Below are 21,989 nucleotides of genomic sequence, written 5' to 3' on the forward strand. Positions count from 1 at the left end.
ATATAACACCCCTACTGCTGCTCTGTGGGATCTCCGCATGATCACTAAGGCAAAGTGAGTACAAGGTTGCTCCTCGAGCTGTATTCTGGAGGTAGGAGAAGGCAAGGCTAGCTCTCCCCTTCCTAGGTGATCTGGTCTAGTGCTAATGAATTCCAACCCTTTGCATGGGTGCCCCGGGGGGTTTATATAGGCCTACCCCCTGGGGGTACAATGGTAATCTGGCTGGGTGCGGGTCCCAGCCATTTGTCTCTCAGGCCGCCGTCTTCTCCGCCGACTACTGGGGCCTGCTGACTGGCGGGCCCCGTCGATTGGCGGGCCCCGCCGACAGGCCCGGCACTGTAGCCGTGCTTCTAATGATGCTGGCTTGGTCATGGGGTCGTGGCAACAGTGCCGCCGCCTGACGGACGATCACTGTCGCCATTCCCCGTCTTGTCTGGTTAATGGCGTGTGGGGCCCGTGGGAGGGGCCGGCCGACTCCAGGGGGCCGACTCCCACGGGTCCGTCTTTGGGGCGTTCTCGCCGTCTTCTGTGCTCTCGCTGACGGGTGGGTCCCGCCATCTCTGGGTCGTACAGATAGGCCGTCGTGGGCACAGTGCGCCGCCCACTGAGGCTGAGGTCAGGGCAGGCATGGCAACAGTGTCGTGCCACCATGGAGATCTCTAGCAATACGGCGCACTGTAGCCATGCCGGCCCCTCGTAAGCAGGGTGGAGATGGCCACGCTGTGACCGTATCCCGCCCCGTCCATCGTGGCGAAGGCATGAGATGGGTGGAGTTGCGGGCCGACTCTCTATAGCCGGCTTCTCCGGAGGTCGCCAGCTAAGAGTCGGCTTATCTTGGAGTCGCCCCTGGGACTCGGCTTATCTTGGAGTCGTCCCTGGAACTCGGCTTGAGGGGCGTAGCCTGCCCCGATGTCTTGAAAGGTTCAGGGGCTCGGGTTAGCCTACCCGTGGCCCATTACTCCGACAGTAGTCCCAGAAGCTGGTGAGGCTCCAAGGGTGACACGTCGTGGGGCCTCAATAGTTTCATTCTTCTGGTGGTGGAATCTGGGCTTTGCTTGTTGTCTTCTTTGAGGCCGACTATATGGAGTCGGACTCTCAGAGGGCCGTCCTGCCCCCTAAGGAGTTTGAAAGTCGCGGCAGGAAACCAGGCGGCGTGCCTGATACGCTTCCCCGTGGTCGCCCACCGCGGACCCGTTGCACGGCGCCACGTGGCGAGGGCAGTCTGCCTACCCATGCGCGCGACGGGACAGGCCGTCAGGCGGGGCCCACCACTACCGCGCCTCGGCATGCGAACGTATCCGTTGCGGCCGTGCGGACGGTTGGGTTTCCCACGTTGTTACTGCGCGCAGTAACTTCGTGGGGGGCGTGGGGTCCCATGCGCAGTTAATCCCATGCCCGCCCCATCGGCTTCTCAGCACATAAGGCTATAAGTAGGCGGGGGGGCGAGAGGAGCGGCGAAGCACGCGCGCCCATCTTCCCTGCTCCCCCGCCTCCTCTTGCTTCCTCACTTTCTTCTCCTTCTTGCCGCCGTCGTGCCGAACCACATCGCACCCGCAGCGATGAGCTCTTCCTCCGCCGTCGCGGCTCCTGTCGTGCGCTCCGGCGTGTGGGACGGCTCGGAGGTGGACGACGACCTCATCGAGTTTCTTCACAAGACGCGCCGCTTCACCGGTGCAAACCTCGTGCGAGCCCGCGCCGCGCCGGCGAGGGAGATATCGCCGGCGCCGGAGGAGGGCGAGCGGGTCATATTCCGATCGCACCTCATGCGCGGCCTGGGGCTGCCGGCGAGCGGCTTCTTCCGCTCCTTCTTGGAGTTCCACGGGCTCCAGTCGCACCACCTCACTCCAAACACGGTGGTGCTGCTGGCCGCCTTCGCCACCCTGTGCGAGGACTTCCTCGGCGTTCTCCCCACCATCAAGCTGTGGGGAGAATTCTTTCAATCCAAGCTCGGTACGCCCGTCGCCGGCGTGCCAGCCCAGTGCGGCGCCTTCATCGCGATGCGGAGATCGACAGCCGACAATCCGTTTCCCTCCATCCCGCTGATCAAGTCGGTGAAGATGTGGCAGCGCTCTTATTTCTACATGAAGAACGTCGCCCCAGAGGGCGACTGCGTCAATCTGCCGCCTTATGAAGCCGGCGCACTGGCTGGGAGGCTCCCCAGCTGGTCCCACCGAGTCAAGACGCTGACTCCCGCCAAAGCCACCGCCGTGGCGCGACTCTGAGTTCTAACGCAGTCGGAGGGCTTGGTCGGGGCCGACTTGCTGGCCGCCTTCGTGGCACGCCGAGTCCTCCCTCTCCAAGGCCAGCCTCATCTGATTAGTCAGATGAGCAACCACCGGGACCCGAGTCGGATGTGCACCAGGACATGCCCCGCGTGGAAGTGGCGAACATGGTGAACCACATCGCAAACTGCGAGCTCGCGGCGGACTGGCAGTTCGGCAAAGAGCCGTACTCGCGCGCCAACCCCCCTCCGGTGGTAAGTTGCATCTCTTGTTGCTCTGTTTTCTTTCTAGCCGAATCCAACTTCTGATCTTATTGGTTTCTTCGAGTCAGAACCCCCTCATTCAGCCTGTAGCCGGCGTCACGAGACCGCCCCGTGAGTTCGTCCCCGACCCAGCGGAGAGCGACATCGACGACCCCGACTTGGGGGTGGCGGCGATGGAGGCCGACGCCGAAGGCGGAGGAGGAGGAGCGGGAAGCGGCTTCAGGCCCTCGGCCACCTCCGCCGACTGGCTTGAAGACGACGTCCAAGGGGAAGTCGCCCCGCGCCACCAGCCAAGGGTCGGTCAGCCGGGTGCGAGTTCCTCCGCCGGTTTGGCCGGTCAAGGCGGCGTGAATAGGCGCCATGCCGGGCCGAGTTCGCTCGGCTGCAAGCCGAAGAAGTTCAAGGGGGCGGCCGCCACGACCAAGCGGGAGGAGGCGGCCGCGAAGGCCAACCGCTTCCGCAAGGAAGTGAAGAAGCCGCCACTAGTCTCTGCGTAAGTGTTTCTGCCTTCGTCTTATTTTCCTTTTGTGAATCTTGTCCGAGTCTTTTACACTCCCTCCTTGCTTCAGGGCTCCCCTTACCCTTGAGAGGGTCGCCGCCCCCTTCGTTATGGGGTCGGTAGAGATGTCCGCCAACACTCGGCGGATTGACCCTGCCTCCGACCTCCGGGAGGCGACGGAGCGAAACGCGTAGGAGAGGCGCGACGAGGAGGAGGCCGACCGCCTGGAGAAGGCGGAGGCTGAGAAGGCGGCGGCCTCCGCCCAGAAAAAGCTGGGAGAGGCCGAAGCCGCCGTTGCAGCAAGACGGCGAGCAGAGGAGGCCGCGCACCGCCAATCGGTGTTGCACGTCCTCCCGCTGACCTCCGCACCGCCGCCCCCAGAGTTTATGGGGCAGACTGGGGAAGCCGGCACCCAGAACCCCATCATGGAGAGGGAAAGCGGCGAGGCCTCCATGTTGGATACGCTCATGCCGCCACCACCGCCTCCGACGCCGTCTGGGAGCGCGCATGGTAAACAGCCGGCGGGCCCGCCGGTGCCGCCGACTGAGGACGAGGCCGAGGCGAAGCTGCTCCTTCAAGTCGCCTCGCCAGCGCGCCGCCGTCTTGAGAAGGCGACTTCAGCACCGCGGCCCTTAGAGACCGGTGCCGCCAGCTCGGCCATCCCAGACGCCAAGGCGACAAGTGTCGCGCCTGTTGGGTGGGTGCGCGGAGGCGGCATAGGCCCTCTAAGCCAGGCGCTTCTGGATGTCCAGGCGAAGCTGCGAGCCGAGGGCGACGCCCTCCAGAACTGCACCAAGGCACATCTGGCATCGTGAGCAGCCGTCCGAGTATGCTTTCTTCTTTTGATTCTTGTTTTTCTTGTTCTTCTCTGTGGGGGCGCGCCAGTGCACCCACTGGGTGTAGTCCCCGAGTTTCGGGCTGGCTGCTGAGAAGGCGGTTCGGAACTCCCTCTGGAGAGTTCCAAATATTTATCTTTGTCTGAAATGCTTATTATAGGAGTATCACAACCTCCGCGTCACTGTCTTCAACCGCAGTGTTGAGGAGCTGGGCAAGCGGACTGCCGACTTGTTAGAGAGCCGGAGTAAGTCCTTCTTTTTCGCGGGGGCGCGCTGGCGCACCCGCGGGCTGTAGTCCCCAAGATTTGGGCGGACTGCTGAGCAGTCGGGCCGGATCCTCCTGGCGACCTTCTTCTTTTTCGCAGGGGCGCGCTGGCGCACCCGCGGGTTGTAGTCCCCGAGATTCGGGCCGACTGCTGAGCAGTAGGGCCTGATCTTCCTGGCGACCTTCTTCTTTTTCGCGGGGGCGCGCTGGCACACCTACGGGCTGTAGTCCCCGAGATTCGGGCCGACTGCTGAGCAGTCGGGCCGGATCTTCCCGGCGACCTTCTTTGTTGGTGACTTAACATCTTTTTTCTTTTTTCATTCTTCAGAGGCCAACGCCACTCTTCAGGAGCGGCTGGGCGAGGCCAATACCGCCTTGCGTGCCAAGGAGGAGGAGTGCAGCAAGCTCGCCACGGAGCGCGACCTGCTGGCTGCGCAGCTGGCGGAACAGAAGGAGCTGCTTAAGAAGGCGCATGATGAGGCGGAGAAGAGAGAGACCGCTCTCCTGGCCGAGTTCAAAAGCGAGCGCTCCTCCTGGACTGACAAGGAGGCGCTGCTGACCTCCGGCTTCCATGAGATCGAAGACATCATCCATGGTGAGTTTCTTTTACTTTCTTTCTTTCTTTGAGCTTCCGACTATGGGTCGGGCTAACTTCTGATTTTTTTGACTTGCTTGTTTTTTATCTTGGCAGACTTCTTCCCTGGCCACTCGCAGGCAGTCACACAGGCCATCGAGGCTGATCGCGAGGCACGGAGGGCAAATGGCACGGAGATCGCCGCTAACGCCCCCCTGACCATCGACGAGCAGCTTCTGAGCATCGAGGCCCATCTTCGGCCGGCCCATCGGTTGATGCGCCGGCTTCAGCATGCCGGCGCCCAGGCGATTGCCGCTCTGTGGCCAGACATGCCGGTTTTGCGCACTGCCAGTCGGACTGCCGACTGGAGAAATGATGGAAGTCATCCCCTATGCCTCGGCCATAGGCTCTATAATGTATGCCATGTTGTGTACCAGACCTGATGTGTACCTTGCCATAAGTCTGGCGGAGAGGTACCAAAGTAATCTAGGAGTGGATCATTGGACAGCGGTCAAAACTATCCATAGGTTCCCAAACAGAACTAAGGAAATGTTTCTCGGTTATGGAGGTGATAAAGAGTTCGTCATAAAGGGTTACGTCCATGCAAGCTTTGACACCGATCCGTATGACCCTGAGTTGCAAACTGGATATGTATAGTGGAGCAGTCATTTGGCATAGCTCCAAGTGGAATGTGCTAGTACCATCTATAGTATGACATAGAGATTTGCAAAGTACACACGGATCCGAATGTTGCAGACCCGTTGACTAAAACCTCTCTCACAAGCAAAACATGATCAAACCCCAGAACCGATTGGGTGTTAATCACATGGAGATGTGAACTAGATTATTGACTCTAGTGCACGTGGGAGACTGTTGGAAATATGCCCTAGAGACAATAATAAAAAGGTTATTATCATATCTCCCGTTCATGATAAATTTTTATTATTCATGCTATAATTGTATTGACCGAAAACCTAAATACATGTGTGGATACATAAACAATACATTGTCCCTAGTAAGCCTCTACTAGAATAGCTCGTTGATCAAAGATGGTTGAGGTTTCCTAACCATAGACACGAGTTGTCATCTGATAACAGGATCACAACATTAGGAAAATGATGTGATGGACAAGCCCCAACCGTGTGCTTAGCATCAAATCGTTTAGTTTATTTGCTATTGCTTTCTTCATGTCAAATATCTTTTCCTTGGACCATGAGATCATGCCACTCCCGGATATTGGAGGAATGCCTTGTTTGCTATCAAGCATCACTTCATAACTGGGTGATCATAAAGGTGCTCTACAGCTATCTCCGGAGGTGTCTGTTGGGTTGCATGGATCGAGACTAGGATTTGTCAATCCGTGTGACAGAGAGATATCTCTAGGCCCTCTCGGTAATAAAAAATCATAAGAAGCTTCATGTGACTAATGAGTTTAGTCACGAGATCTTGTATTATGGAATGAGTAAAAAGACTTTCTGGTAATGAGATTGAACTAGGTATGGAGATACCGATGATCGAATCTCGGGCAAGTAACATATCACTAGACAAATGGAATTGCATACGGGATTGACTGAATCCTTGACATCGTGGTTCAACCGATAAAGATCTTCATGGAATATGTAGGAACCAATATGGTCATCTAGTTCCCGCTATTGGTTATTGACCAGAGAGGTGTCTTGGTCATGTCTACATTATTCTTGAACCCATAGGGTCCGCACGCTTAATGTTTGGTGACGCTAGAGTAGTATTGGGATATGTGCATTGGTAACTGAATGTTGTTCGGAGTCCTGGATGAGATCTCAGACATCACTAGGAGCTCCGGAATGGTCCGGAGGTAAAGATTCATATATAGGAAGTCCTGTTCTGGTCGCTGGAGAAATTTCAGGCATTATCGATATTGTACCGAGAGTGCCGAAAGGGGCCCGGGGGTCCACCGGGGGGGAGGGTTCGCCTGCCTTGGGGAGGTCCACATGGGCTGTAGGGGGTGCACCTTGGCCTATATGGGCGAAGGGCACCAGTCCTAAGGGGCCCATGCGCCAAGAGAGAGGAGAAAGGAAGAGTCCTAAGGGTGGAAGGCACCCCCCCCCCGAGGTGCCTTGGGAAGGGAGGAAACCTCCCTAGGCCTTGCCGCACCACCTCCCCTGGAGGAGGGGCCAAGGTTGCACCCCAACCATTCCCCCTACCTCCTATAAATAGCTGGGGAGAGGGAGGGGCTGGACACCAAATCCGACGCCCCGGCGGCAGCCCTACCCTCTCCCAAAAATATGTTTTCTCCTCATATTGGTTCCGGCAGCGTTTGGTGAAGCCCTGCCAGGATTGCACCACCATCATCTCCACCATGCCATCGTGTTGGTTGAGATCCCATCAACTTCTTCTCTCTTGCTTGCTGGATCAAGGAGGAGGAGACATCATCGAGTCGCACATGTGCTGAACGCGGAGGTGTCGTCCGTTCGGTGCTAGATCGGATTGGATCGTGATTGGATCATGAAGAGTACGACTACATCAACCGCATTATATATGCTTCCACTTTAGGTTTACAAGGGTATCTAGACGCACTCCCCTCTCATAGTTATGCATCTCCTAGACTAGATCTTCGGTGTCTCGTAGGAATTTTTTTGATTTTCCTGCAACGTTCCCCATCAATTTTCATGTCTAAGGAAGATGAAGAGAAGACCGCATTTATCACTCCATGTGGCATGTATTGCTTTATATGTATCCCTCTCTGATTGAAAAGGGCTGGTTCTACATTCGCAAGAGCAGTCCAGATTGGTTTTGAGCCCCATCTGCACAGGAATGTGGAAGCATACATGGATGCCATAGTGGTCAAAACCAAGGACAAGGCAACACTCCTACAAGATCTTGAAGAGACATTTGGAAATCTACGCCAGATCAATCTGGACCTCAATGATGACCCACAAGTATAGGGGATCTACCGTAATCCTCTCGATGAGTAAGAGTGTCAAACCCTATGAGGAGCAGAAGGAAATGACAAGCGGTTTTCAGCAAGGTATTATCTCCAAGCACTGAAATTATCGGTAATAGATAGTTTTGTGATAAGATAATTCGTAACAGGTAAGAATTAACAAAAGTAACTAAGGTGCAAGAAGGTGGCCCAATCATTTTTGTATCAAAGGACAAGCCGGGATGAACTCTTATATAATGCAACGCGCTCCCGAGGACACATGGGAATTACTGTCAAGCTAGTTTTCATCATGCTCATATGATTCACGTTTGTTACTTTGATAATTTTTTATGTGGGTGGACCGAGGCTTGGGTGCTGCCCTTCCTTGGACAAGACTCCCACTTATGATTAACCCCTCTCGCAAGCATCCACAACTACGAAAGAAGAACTAATATAAATCTAACCATAGCATGAAACATAGGGATCCAAATCAGCCCCTTACGAAGCAACGCGTAATCTAGGGTTTAAGCTTATGTCACTCTAGCAACCCATCATCTACTTATTACTTCCCAATGCCTTCCCCTAGGCCCAAATCATGGTAAAGTGTCATGTAGTCGATGTTCACATAACACCACTAGAGGAAAGACAACATACATCTCATCAAAATATCGAACGAATACCAAATTCACATGATTACTTATAACAAGACTTCTCCCATGTCATCGGGAACAAACGTAACTACTCACAAAGCATATTCATGTTCATAACCAGAGGAGTATTAATTATCATTAAGGATATGAACATATGATCTTCCACCGAATAAACCAACTAGCATCAACTACAAGGAGTAATCAACACTACTAGCAACCCACACGTACCAATCTAAGGTTTTGAGGCAAAGATCGGATACAAGAGGTGAACTAAGGTTTGGAGAGGAGAGGTTGCTGGTGAAGATGTTGATGGCGATTGACCCCCTCTCAATCAGAGGATCATTGTTGATGACGTTGGCTATGATTTCCCCCTCCCCGGGGGAAGTTTCTTGCGCAAAACAGCTCTACCGAAGCCGTAGATTGGTTTTGCCTCAAGAAGGCGGCGCTTCGTCCCGAAAGATTCCTTTTGATTTTATTCAGGTCAAAACACACCATATAGCAGAAGATGGGCACTGAAGGCCTGCCAGGGGCCCACAAGGTAGGGGGCATGCCCAGGGGGGTAGGGCGCGCCCTCCACCCTTGTGGATGGCTGGTGGCCCCCCTCTGGTGCTTTCTTCGCCCAATAATTTTTATTAATTCCAAAGTGACTCTCCGTGAAGTTTCAAGACTTTTGGAGTTGTGCAGAATAGGTCTCTAATATTTTCTCCTTTTCCAGCCCAGAATTTCAGCTGCCGGCATTCTCCCTCTTCATGTAAACCTTGTAAAATAAGAGAGAAAAGGCAAAAGTATTGTGCTATAATGTGTAATAACAGCCCATAATGCAATAACTATCGATATAAAAGCATGATGCAAAATGGACGTATCAACTCCCCCAAGCTTAGACCTCGCTTGTCCTCAAGCAAAAACCAAAATCAAAAAATATGTCTACATATTTAGAGATAGAGTGTCGATAAAATAAAATACGGACATGAGGGCATCATGATCATCTTTAGAACAACAACATATATTGTCATATAATTTCTTATTCCAAAGTAACAATTCGTTCACAAAGTAAAGTATGAATCAAAACTTCATTGAAAACTAACAAACTATGATCTCAGTCATTGAAGCAATTGCAATTTATCATAACATCAAAAGGAGTCAATTTAAGAGCTTTTCAGCAAGTCCACATACTCAACTATTATCTAGTCTTCCACAATTGCTAACACTCATGCGATACTTATGGGTTCAAAGCCTTAGTTGGACACAGAGAAAGATAGGGGCTTACAGTATCGCCTCACCACCTTTTACCTCAAGGGTAATGTCAACAATAATACTTTATGATAACCTACATCCGAGTGGATATGTATATATATATGGATCTCTCCAACAAATAGTGCTTGCAAAAAGGGAAAAGGTGTAAAAAGGAAAGGTGAACATCACCATGACTCTTGTATAAGGGTAGAAGATAAAAGTAAAAGATAGTGAAAGTGCAACTATCCCTATGTAGTTTTGGTAATTCCTAACAACATATAGCTCATTGAGCTAACATCATTCCAAGATGAGCATTTCAGGAAAATCTCAATGAATGGCATGGCATGGATGAGAAAAGTGGATCCCTCAAAATGCTAAGGACAAAAGGATTGGCTCAAGCTCAAAAGCTCAAGACTCTACATTTTATATTTTAGTGATCCAAGATCACATTGAGTCTATAGGAAAAGCCAATACTATCAAAGAGGGATGAGGTGTTGCTTAATGAGTTTCTTGCTCCACAGTGCTTAGTGATATGCTCCAAAACCCTCAACTACTTTCTCACATCCACATATGACCTAAACCAAAAGTCAAACTCGGCCCTACCGATTCTTTCTATCCGGCGCCACCGAGTTCAGATGTCATAGCCACTGCCACAAACCCTAGGCAAATCGGTTTCACCGATAGTGTCAGCGTTCTGGGAACGGGGGTCCCCAGACTTGCCTGCCTGTGGCCTGTGGCGTGGCTCAAGTGGGGGCCAAATGTAGCCCAGGTTCATCAGCTCAAGCTCAAGACCCTCGCAAGGGGCCAAACCTTGCGGGGAGGACGATAGGATGCTTCCTTAGGAGCAGCCTCTCAGGCAGGCTCGCGAGGAGGCGGAGAGATCAAGGCAGGGTACCTCCCGAGGGGCCCGTGACGCAAGGCATGATGATCAAGATCAGGCGGGCGTCGGCCTGCGTAGTGTCCTTGTTTCCCCTTCGGTGCAAAGGGGGCAAGCACAGGCCAAGGCATCAGGCAAAGGTTACCGTTTCGGTGCAACAAGACCAAGACCAGCAAAACGGCAGGATGGAGGTCATCATGGAGCCCAGGACGGCGTCATCATCAGAGCCTTTGGCAGCCGAAGACCAACTTTAGTCAGGATAAGTGTACTAGATGTTCCCCTTGAAAATGGCCAATTGTTGGCGCCCTTCCCGCTCATTATTTGGGAAGAGGCCCAGGGCCTCCCTCTATAAATAGGACTAGCCACCACAGAGTAAGGGGATCCGCATCCGGAGAACAGATCGACTAGAGAGAGAGAGAGGCGATTGAACTCATCCAAGCAGTTCATCGCACCAGCTCAAGAACAGCCCCTCGCGAGGCTGTTCTCCCTTTGTACTGTTCATCATCAGCCCTTGAGGCAATCCACCACAACACAAACTAGAGTAGGGTATTACACCACAACGGTGGCCCGAACTAGTATAAATCTCGTGTCCCTTGTGTGTTCATCTTTCTTTCTTAGATCCTTGCGAGACTTCGACGCGTGAGATGGTAGGGGAAAGATCTTCGTGCGCACCCCAGTGTTCAAACCTCAAGGGTCTGCCGGAACCCGAAATCCGACATTTGGCACGCCAGGTAGGGGTGCGCCGGAATCTTTCTTCCGCTAGTCACGTGTGATCTTCCGCCGTGTCCATGGCTGACGCTCGCCGAGCTCGCGCCGAGCATCGGGCTGCTCTCGCCACCGGCGTCGCCCAGACGGCGCCCGTCGGCGGTCGCCCCCATCGTTCCCCGTCGCTTGCCGCCAACGCCGCCACCGGCCCGGCGGGGAACAAGCAGCAGGCATCGTCCCTGCATCCTTCGGTGCGGCGTGATGGCCGCACCGCCACCCCGTCGCTGACTCCAGCCAGTTCGTCATCCCACGTCCGTCGTGCCCCCACGGACGCGCATGCTGCGCTGCTCCTGGCGCGTGAGCTCCTGTACTACCATCCCGTCAACGACCTCTACGAGGACTGGCTCGCCCGCATCACCGATCTCGTCAGCACCGCAGGGGGCTCTCCCATGCCGTCCGTCTCGCTGCCTCGCCCTCCATCCTGTGCAGGAGGCAACGAACAGGAGGTGCCTCCACCACCTCCTCCCCAAGAACACGCCTTGGCTTCAAGGCGCGCGGCCCTAGGACGAGACCCTCTGCGTCCGGCGCCTGCGCGATAAGAAACGAGCTGCCAGGAAATCCCTCGTCCCCAAGAAGGTGCCCGCGTGCTCCCGGCAATGGTGCGCCATGACCGCGCCCCTATGCCACCATGTCAAGGCCCCGCGCTGCTCCACGCAGCGGTGCACGGGAATCCCCAGGAGCAAGCCCCGCATCAGCAGAGAGCTCCGGTGGCCACTGCAGGCTGCCGCGCCTTCACCTCCGAGCTGCGTAGCGTCGCATGGCCGACAAGTTCAAGCCGGACCTGCCTCCTCGCTACGACGGCACTACAGACCCGGCGGAGTTCCTCCAGCTCTACGAGCTGGGCATCGAAGCCGCCAACGGGGACGAAAAGGTCATGGCGAATTGGTTTCCCATGGCACTCAAGGACGGTGCTCGCACCTGGCTCCAGGCACGATCTCCTCCTGGGACGAGATGCGCACCCGCTTCATCGCCAACTTCCAAGGCACTCGTGACCGGCCCCCGGCCATGAGTGACCTGCGCCGCATCAAGCAATAGCCAGGAGAGACCCTGCAGAAGTACATCCAGTGCTTCAACTACGCCCGCCTCAAGATCCCCAGGGTGACTAAGGAGGCCATCATCTTAGCCCTCTCTGATGGTGTGCGTGACATCAAGATGAAAGAGGAGCTAGCAATCCATGAAGACCTGTGCACATCGCTAGAGCTGTTCAACTTGGCGACCAAGTGCGCCAGGGCTGAGGAAGGGAGCCTCTCCCTCCTCGAGCTTCCAGCTGCCGACCCAGAAGAGAAGAAGCCGAAGGTCAAGGACGTGAAGCGCAAGGGGGCTGCTGTGCTCACAGCAGAGCCAGACACCAAGCGAGGCAGGGATCAGCCTGAGTCATCCAAGGGCACCGGTACTGCGTGTACCACGACCTCCACACCCACAATACCAATTAATGTTAAGAGCTCAGGGCCGTGCGAGATGGGCATATCGGCCGATGTCCTGACCGCAACGACCGGGGCTATGGCCGACGAGGAGGAAGAGGTGGAGGACGATGGGAAGACCGGGGCCCTCGCCAAGGGTGGCGTGACCGACCTTGCGAGGACCGCTGGCAGGACCAGCCTCGCGAGGGAGGTTGGAGGGATCAGCCTCGTGAGGAACACCCTCAAGGCAACGCAGGCCTCCCTCCTCTGCCACCACCGCCGAGGAGGAATGAAGACCATCACCAGGACGAGGGGGCTGGGGGCTTCTAGGAGCCGCGCGCAATCGCTTGCATCCTGGGCGGTGCTCAGGCCCCAGCCTCTCAGCGCATCTTCAAGCAGTTTGCTCGCGAGGTGAATGCAGTCCTTCCCAAGCTTGAGGCCACGCGCCCTCTCGAGTGGTCAGCATGCGCTATCACGTTCAGCTCAGCGGATCAGCTCAAGTGCGCAGCAACAGCCGGAGTTCTCCCGATGCTTTGTTCCCCAGTCATCAGCAATGTGCAAGTCATTAGGACCCTCATCAATGGCGGAGTAGGACTCAATGTCCTATATGTCGAGACGTTCAACAATCTCCAAGTGTCGTATGATCAGCTTCAGCCGACCAAGCCTTTCTCAGGAGTCACTGATGGTTCCACTGTTCCGATAGGGCAAGTTCGCCTTCCTGTCACCTTTGGGCAGCGCAACAACTACCGTACCGAGCTCATTGACTTCAACGTCGCCCATATTCGCCTGCCATACAATGCCATCCTCGGGTACCCAGCTCTAGCCAAGTTCATGGCAGTGACTCATCATGGCTACAATGTCCACAAGATGCCAGGAAGCGGTGGAATCATCATAGTGCCTTGTGAGGAAAGGGATGCAGTGTGTTCTCTTGAACGTGCCTTCCAAGCCGCGGCAATCGAAGACCCAGATCACAGGAGCGGGAGGCTCCCAGAGGCGGTCCCTAAGAAGAAGAAGGCTTCACCTGTCTCGAACACTCGCGAGGCAGGCGCCTCCGGAGGCGTTGCGTCAGGATCTGCGCCTGATCAAGGGGCGCCACCTTCTGTCACATAGGAAGGCGTGCCTGACGCCCTCCTCGGGCAGGGCTCGGGGGCTCTGTCTTGGAGAGCCACTGACTTTGCCAAGGTCACGAGGGAGGCGCTCCGGCACCACTTGGAGGCGTGCTTCAAGGCACGTTTCCATCAGGAAGGCATGAGGCAAGGAGGGTCAAACCCTCAGGAGTCCATCGCGAGGAACATTCGGGAGCTATAGGAGCAAGAGTCATGCGCGGCAGCCGCCGCCTACCCGCCGTTGCCCCACATCTCGGGGAGGATGGTGGGCTACGTGTCTGCATAGACGTACCAGGGCTCAACCGAGCCGCGTCTGAGGAGCGCCTCTGGCCTTCACGCGTGGGGCGTTGCGAGGGTCCACCTCACAGCTACGTTCGCATGCCCTTCGGCCTGCCAAACGCGGCTGCTACCCACCAGCGCCTGATGAGGACCATCCTGGAAGCTCAGGTGGCCAACCAATGCGCGTTCCTGGAGGAGATGGAGATGGACCTTGAGGAGCCGCCCGGACCCCTAGAGCCTCCCGAGGCTCAGGGCTCCTAGGGCTCATGAGGATTGGCTTCTTCACCACGCGTCGTCAGCTACTCCGACACTCGCTCTGCAATGGTATCAGGTGACATCTTTCAAGTTCCGTTTTCAGCTGGGAGCGCCCGCAGGGCTGCATCATTCCCAGGTTCCGTGGGTCCGTCCCTGCAGCATGTATCTGTTTTGCTTATGCTCTTTACCTACCTTGTTGGGGGCGCCTGAGGGAGTCCTGGACTAGGGGGTGTCCGGATAGCCGAACTATCATCATCGGCTGGACTCCAAGACTATGAAGATACAAGATTGAAGACTTCGTCCCGTGTCCGAATAGGACTTTCCTTGGCGTGGAAGGCAAGCTTGGCGATACGGATAAGTAGATCTCCTACCATTGTAACCGACTTTGTGTAACCCTAGCCCTCTCTGGTGTCTATATAAACCGGATGGCTTTAGTCCGTAGGACGAACAACAATCATACCATAGGCTAGCTTCTAGGGTTTAGCCTCCTTGATCTCGTGGTAGATCCACTCTTGTAACACACATCATCAATATAAATCAAGCAGGACGTAGGGTTTTACCTCCATCAAGAGGGCCCGAACCTGGGTAAAACATCGTGTCCCTTGTCTCATGTTACCATCCGCCTAGACGCACAGTTCGGGACCCCCTACCCGAGATCCGCCGGTTTTGACACTGACATTGGTGCTTTCATTGAGAGTTCCTCTGTGTTGTCACTGATAGGCTTGATGGCTTCTTCGATCACCATCAACGACGCAGTCCAGGGTGAGACCTTCCTCCCCGGACAGATCTTCGTATTCGGCGGCCTCGCACTGCGGGCCAATTTGCTTGGCCAACTGGAGCAGATCGAAAGCTACGCCCCTGGCCGTCAGGTCAGATTTGGAAGTTTGAACTTCATGGCCGACACTACGGGGACTCGATCCTTGATGGATTCGAGCCACAGCCGAGCGTGCCGCACTGTCACGGCGAGCATGATTTAGCTCTGCAGCCGGACAGTACCCTAGAGGCCGCACTCGAACCCGCTCCGATCTTCAATTCGGAGCCGGCTGCGTAGGTCGAGGACGGATGGCTAGACACCGCCTCGGGGGCTGCAACCTCTACGGCGATAGAGCCGAACAACGACCTTGTCCCTCATGAAGCTCGTGACTCCGAGGTGCCGGACTCCTTGCCGGACTCCGAACCTCCCGCGCCCCCTCCGATCGAATCCAATTGGGCGCCGATCATGGAGTTCATCGCAGTGGACATCTTTCAACACTCACCTTTTGGCGACATCTTGAGCTCGCTAAAGTATCTCTCATTATCAGGAGAGCCCTGGCCGGACTGCGGTCAGGACAGTTGGGATGCAGACGACGAAGAAATTCAAAGCCCACCCACCACCCACTTGGTAGCCGCTGTCGACGATCTAACCGACATGCTAGACTATGACTCCGAACACATCGATGGTATGGACGACGATGCCGAAGACGACCAAGAACCAGCGCCTACTGGGCACTGGAAAGACACCTCATCATATGACATATACATGGTGGATAACCCAAAAGATGGGAATGGCGAAGGAACAGCGGAGGATGACCCCTCCAAGAAGCAGCCCAAGCGCCGGCGTCAGCGGCGCCGCTCTAAATCCCGCCACAGCAAGAATGAAGACTCCGGCACCGGAGATAATAATACACCGGACAGTGCCGAAGACAACCCACTCCAGCAAGATGCAGCACAGGAGGACGGAGACGCCAGCCCTCATGAGAGAGTGGCAGAAGAAGAGGTAGAGGATTATATGCCTCCCTCCGGAGACGAGGCAAGCCTCGACGACAATGAATTCGTCGTGCCTGAGGATCCCGTCGAACAAGAGCGTTTTAAACGCAGGCTTATGGCCACGGAGAACAGCCTCAAGAAAAAGCAGCAACAGCTTAGAGCTGATCAAGATCTGCTAGCCGACAGATGGACTGAAGTCCTCGCGGCCGAAGAGCATGAGCTCGAACGCCCCTCCAAAAGCTACCCTAAATGCAAGCTGCTCCCCCGATTAGAGGAGGTGTATGAACCCGCATCACCAGGAGACAATACGGCTGACCGACCACCCCGTGGTCATGACAGAGAGGCCTCTAGGCCCTTCACTAGACCCGTACCCCGGCATCGCTCGAAAAGCACAAGGCCACAGGGGAACGCTCCGGACTTGCGAGATATATTGGAGGATAAGGCAAGACAATCAAGATCGATCTATGGATCGTGTGGGCGCCCCACGATACATGACGACAACTGTCGCGCCGGACACAGTAAGTCCCGTCGGGCCGAACAAAATAGACAAAGCTCCCTTGAGCTCCATCGTGATATCGCCTAGTACAGAGGCGCCGCACACCCACTATGCTTCACAGATGAAGTAATGGATCATCAAATCCCCGAAGGGTTTAAACCCGTGAATATTGAATCTTACGATGGCACAACAGACCCCGCGGTTTGGATCGAAGACTATCTCCTTCACATCCACATGGCCCGCGGTGACGATCTTCACGCCATCAAATATCTCCCCCTCAAGCATAAAGGACCAGCCCGACATTGGCTTAACAGCTTGCCAGCAGAGTCAATTGGGAGTTGGGAAGACCTGGAAGCTGCATTCCTCGATAACTTCCAAGGCACGTATGTGCGACCACCAGACGCTGATGACCTAAGCCACATAATTCAGCAGCCAGACGAATCGGCCAGACAATTCTGGACACGGTTCTTAACCAAGAAAAACCAAATCGTCGACTGTCCGGATGCGGAGGCCCTCGCGGCCTTCAAGCATAACATCCGCGACGAGTGGCTTGCCCGACACCTGGGACAGGAAAAGCCGAAATCCATGGCAGCCCTCACATCACTCATGACCCGCTTCTGCGCGGGTGAGGACAGCTGGCTAGCACGCAGCAACAACCTCAGCAAAAATTCTGGCAGTCCGGACATCAAGGACCGTAGTGGCAGATCGCGTCGTAACAAAAACAAACGCCGCATTAATGGCGACAATAGTGAGGATACGGTAGTCAATGCCAGATTCAGGGGCTCTAAACCCGGTCAGCGGAAAAAGCCATTCAAACGAACTACTCCAGGTCCGTCCAATTTGGACCGAATACTCGACCGCTCGTGCCAGGTACACGGCACCCCCGAAAAGCCAGCTAACCACACCAATAGGGACTGTTGGGTATTCAAGCAGGCAGGCAAGTTAATTGCCGAAAACAATGACAAGGGGCTGCATAGCGATGATGAGGAAGAGATCCGACCGCCGAACAATAGAGGACAGAAGGGTTTCCCCCCACAGGTGCGGACGGTGAACATGATATACGCAACGCACATACCCAAAAGGGAGCAGAAGCGTGCGCTAAGGGATGTATACGCGATGGAGCCAGTTGCCCCGAAGTTCAATCCATGGTCCTCCTACCCGATCACTTTTGACCGAAGGGACCACCCCACCAGCATCCGCCACGGCGGATTCGCCGCATTGGTTTTAGACCCAATCGTCGACGGGTTTCACCTCACCAGAGTCCTGATGGACGGCGGCAGCAGCCTGAACCTGCTTTATCAGGATACAGTGCGCAAAATGGGCATAGACCCCTCAAGGATTAAACCAACCAAGACAACCTTTAAAGGCGTCATACCAGGTGTAGAAGCCAATTGTACAGGCTCAGTTACACTAGAAGTGGTCTTCGGATCCCCGGATAACTTCCGAAGCGAGGAGTTAATCTTCGACATAGTTCCGTTCCGCAGCGGCTATCATGCCCTGCTCGGACGTACCGCGTTTGCAAAGTTCAACACGGTGCCGCACTATGCATACCTCAAGCTCAAGATGCCAGGCCCTCGAGGAGTAATCACGGTCAATGGAAACACTGAACATTCTCTCCGCACGAAGGAACATACAGCGGCTCTCGCGGTAGAAGTACAATGCAGCCTCTTAAGGCAATTCTCGAGTCCGGTCGTTAAGCGGCCGGACACAGCTAAGCGCGCCCAGAGTAACATACAACAAGACCACATGGCACGTTCCGAGCACGCGTAGCAGTGCGGCCCCAACCCCAGCCCCTGTAAAACGTCAAGACAGGCCCTTCGCGTACACCATTACGCTCTGAAGATACCATGGGCATGGGGAGAGGGGCACGACCACGATAGGCCCAGACTGCGGCTCAACCACACCAGGGGCTCTCAAGTGTGTCGTTCTTTTTTCTTTTCTTTTTCCTTTTTTACCCACAGGACTCCGTTCGTCAGAGGCCCTGTCCGGCAGTAGACCTGCCGAACCCACGATGCAACAGCCAGGGAAGGATAAAGGCTACAACGAATATCCAGGTGGTCTCCATTATGAGCATTAAATCTGTTTTACGCACCATTCGGCAGCCTACCCCTGGAGGGGGACATGTTTAACAGTCCCATCCCTTGCTTATCGCACCATTTGTATCGTTCTGCACTTACAGCAGTCTTTCTTGAATGAACAATGCAGCACCTTTTTGCTTATAATTGCATTTCTTTTTTATACATATGTTCATTTAAGGCATGTTGCATCCGTACACTTTGGTACGGCTAAAATACACCAGGGGCTTATGTTTCCCGCATCATGGTGTGATAAGTCTGAACACTTTCACAAGTGCAGCACCCCAAACTTATAGCACTATATGCATCGGCTCCGAATCATGTCTTGGGTCAATAGTTGGGTTTGCCCGGCTCCCATGTTTTGGTACCTTACGTTCCGTTGTATCGGCTAAGGTAGCACTGGGAGAACCACTACGATTGCGCCCCAGTTGAGCTGGGTTAACGCCTCAGTGGAGAAAGCTAAAACTGACCGTCATGATGAGGCGAGAGCCGGTCGCTGTTCGAGAGGTTTTTTGCGAGTCCTTAAAGACTTATGCCGCTTAGAGCGAGGAGCCGGATCTTGTCCGGCCCAGGCGTGGATAGCGCCCCAAATTCGGCCTTCCGAAGACTAGGGGCTCGCCGAAATTTAAAATTATAGAATTCTATGGCTAAGTGAGAGTGTTCAAGCATTATAAGTCTGGTTGCCTTGTTCGCTGTGTTGAGCGCCTCCCTAGATGGACCCAAAAATGGGAACAAGAGTGCTCAAGTTTATCCCGAACACCCCAGCACTCGTGGCATGGGGGCTGAAGCCGACTACTTGCCATCTCTCAAATTTGATAAACAGCCGCACAGAAGGTAATATTTTAAATTAACAAGCGTTGCTTAGCGCATATGAACTAAGTTTTCAGCGCACAGGATAACAAAATGCGAGTCTACTCGAAAATTACATCTTTGGAGCACTCACCAGCAATCGTGCGGGCGCCCTTCAGCATACTCTTATAATACATCTCGGGCGTGCGATGCTCCTTGCCCTCTGGTGGCGGGTCCGTCACGAGCTACTGGGCATCCATCTTGCCCCAGTGCACCTTTGCGCGGGCAAGGGCCCGACGGGCACCTTCAATACAGGCGGAGTGCTTGATGACTTCAACCCATGAGCACGCATCCACCAGCCGCCGCACCAGGCCGAAGTAGCTCCCAGGCATGGCCTCCTTAGGCCACAGCCGAACTATGAGGCCCTACATGGCCTGTTCGGCCGCCTTGTGGAGCTCGACCAGCTGCTTCAGCTGGTCGCGAAGGGGCACCGGATGTCTGGCCTCAGCATACTGAGACCAGAAGACCTTCTCCGTCAAGCTCCCCTCCTCGGCCCGGTAGAATGCGGCAGCATCGGACACGCTGCAAGGAAGATCTGCGAACGCTCCTGGAGAGCTCCGAATTCGGGTAAGCAACAGGTAATTAACACTCACATGCTTACTTTGCATGAAAAATGCCTTACCCTCTACTATTTTCTTCACCACCCCGATCTCCTCGAGGGCCTTGTAGGCTTCGGCCTTAGCGGCTTTGGCACTCTCAAGATCCGTTGCAAGCTCAGACTCTCGAGTCTTCGAGTCATGCTCCAGGCTCTCATGCTTTTTCACGAGATCCTGGAGCTCTTGTTGTACCTCCGCCACCCGCGCCTCCTACTTCTCTCGCTTGGAGCGTTCCGCGGCCGCATTACATTCGGCCGCGGACACCGCCTCCTTCAGGGTCGCCACCTTGTTAGTGGCCCCTGCAATACCCACGTTATCCTTGTCATTCTTTTTGCAACCAAAATCCTTTTCTGTAAGGTACAATTTTAATAAGGTGTTACTCACCTTCCTTGTCCTCGAGCTGCTTCTTGGCATGACCGAGCTCGTTCTCGAACCGCTCGAGGCTTTCCTTCAAAGTATTGACCTCTGCAGTTAGTGCGGCGGAGCTCAGCAGCATAGCCTACAATCCCATATTGACATATTTTTTGTGACTCCCGCGTATATCTTTTTAGATCCTCAGTCCGGCTTTTCTTTCCGAACACCAAACCGAGCATCAGGGGCTACTGTCTATGCGGTACTATTTTACATATATCAAAATTCTTACCTCAAAGCCTGTTAGAAGGCTGCTGCAGGCTTCAGTCAGCCCGCTCTTGGCAAGCTGAACCTTCTGAATCACTGCACTCATAACAGTGTGGTGCTCCTCTTCAATGGAGGTGCCATTGAGCGCCTTCAGCAAGTTATCCGGCGCCTCCGGTTGGACGGAGGCTGCCGGCGTCACGGTCTTGCCCTTCTTACAAAGGGGTCGCCCGCCGGACTCCGGAGCCACTGTGGGTTCCGGGGCCGAGTCCGATGCAAAGTCCAGGAGGTTGTCCTGCGACACCTCCGGAGCCTCCTCCTCCTGGTAGGTCCCTTCCTGGGATCCCACCTCGGCATCATCCGCATCACGGGGGGTGGAGGCAGTTGGAAGAGAATCCATATCCGACGCACCTAAGGACCCACTCGACGAAGCAGGAAGATCATCCTTGGGTGGACTGCAGGGTTGTATGCGGCATTAGAAAGACATTATGTGGCGAAAAGGAAAAACCTTGAAGTTATTCGGGAGTCCGGATACTTACAATCTCGCCAGGGGCTTGGCCCTTGGAGGCCAGTCCTCGTCGTCGTCACTGGCATTGGCAGAGCAGTCTGGGGGAAGAGTTTTTCCCTTCTTGGACCCTTCAGCCTCCCTTGTTGGGGAGGCCTTCCTCTTCTTCCCTCCCCCCACTGGGGGAGAGGCTTTCTTCTTCTCCTCCTCGCCTTGGTGGGAGGAGTCGGCCTCGGATTCATCATCCGATAGCACCTGAAAATGGGAACTCTTTTGAGTACCCGTGGCCTTCTTCTTGGCCTTCTTCTCCGGCATCACGTGGGGTGCCGGAGCCAGCAGCCCCGTTAGGCGGGCGTCTGCTGGGTCCTCTGGCAATGGGGCCGGACAGATAGTCTGTTCGGCCTTCGCTAGCCAGTCCTGTCAAAGGTAAAGGGAGTTTAGATCCCGCATAGAGTCAAACTATGGAAAACAAGTGGCAAAATCACTTACCTCGTCAGCTGGATGCTGCGAGCGGAATCTGCGATCTTCGGTAGCGGATGCGGGAGCCTCAGCGCCCTTGAACAGCACCTTCCAGATATCTTCGTACGTAGTGTCGAAGAGCCCTCTCAGGGTCTGGTGCTGCGCCTGATCGAACTCCCACATGTTGAAACCCCGTCGTTGGCACGGGAGAATCCGGCGGATGAGCATGACCTGGACTACGTTGACAAGCTTGACCTTCTTGTCCACCAGCTTTTGGATACAGGCTTGGAGTCCAGTCAGCTCCTCCGAATCGCCCCAGGTCCGGCCACTCTCTTTCCAGGAGGTGAGCCGTGTAGGGATGCCGGATCTGAATTTGGGGGCCGCTGCCCAATCAGGGTCACGCGGCTTGGTGATGTAGAACCACCCCGATTGCCACCCCTTAATGGTTTCCACGAAAGTGCCCTCCAGCCACGTAACGTGGGACATCCTGCCCACCATGGCGCCTCCGCACTCTGCTTGGCT

This window comes from Triticum aestivum, chromosome 5B (genome assembly GCF_018294505.1).
Source record: "Triticum aestivum cultivar Chinese Spring chromosome 5B, IWGSC CS RefSeq v2.1, whole genome shotgun sequence".
Classification (NCBI taxonomy): Eukaryota; Viridiplantae; Streptophyta; class Magnoliopsida; order Poales; family Poaceae; genus Triticum; species Triticum aestivum.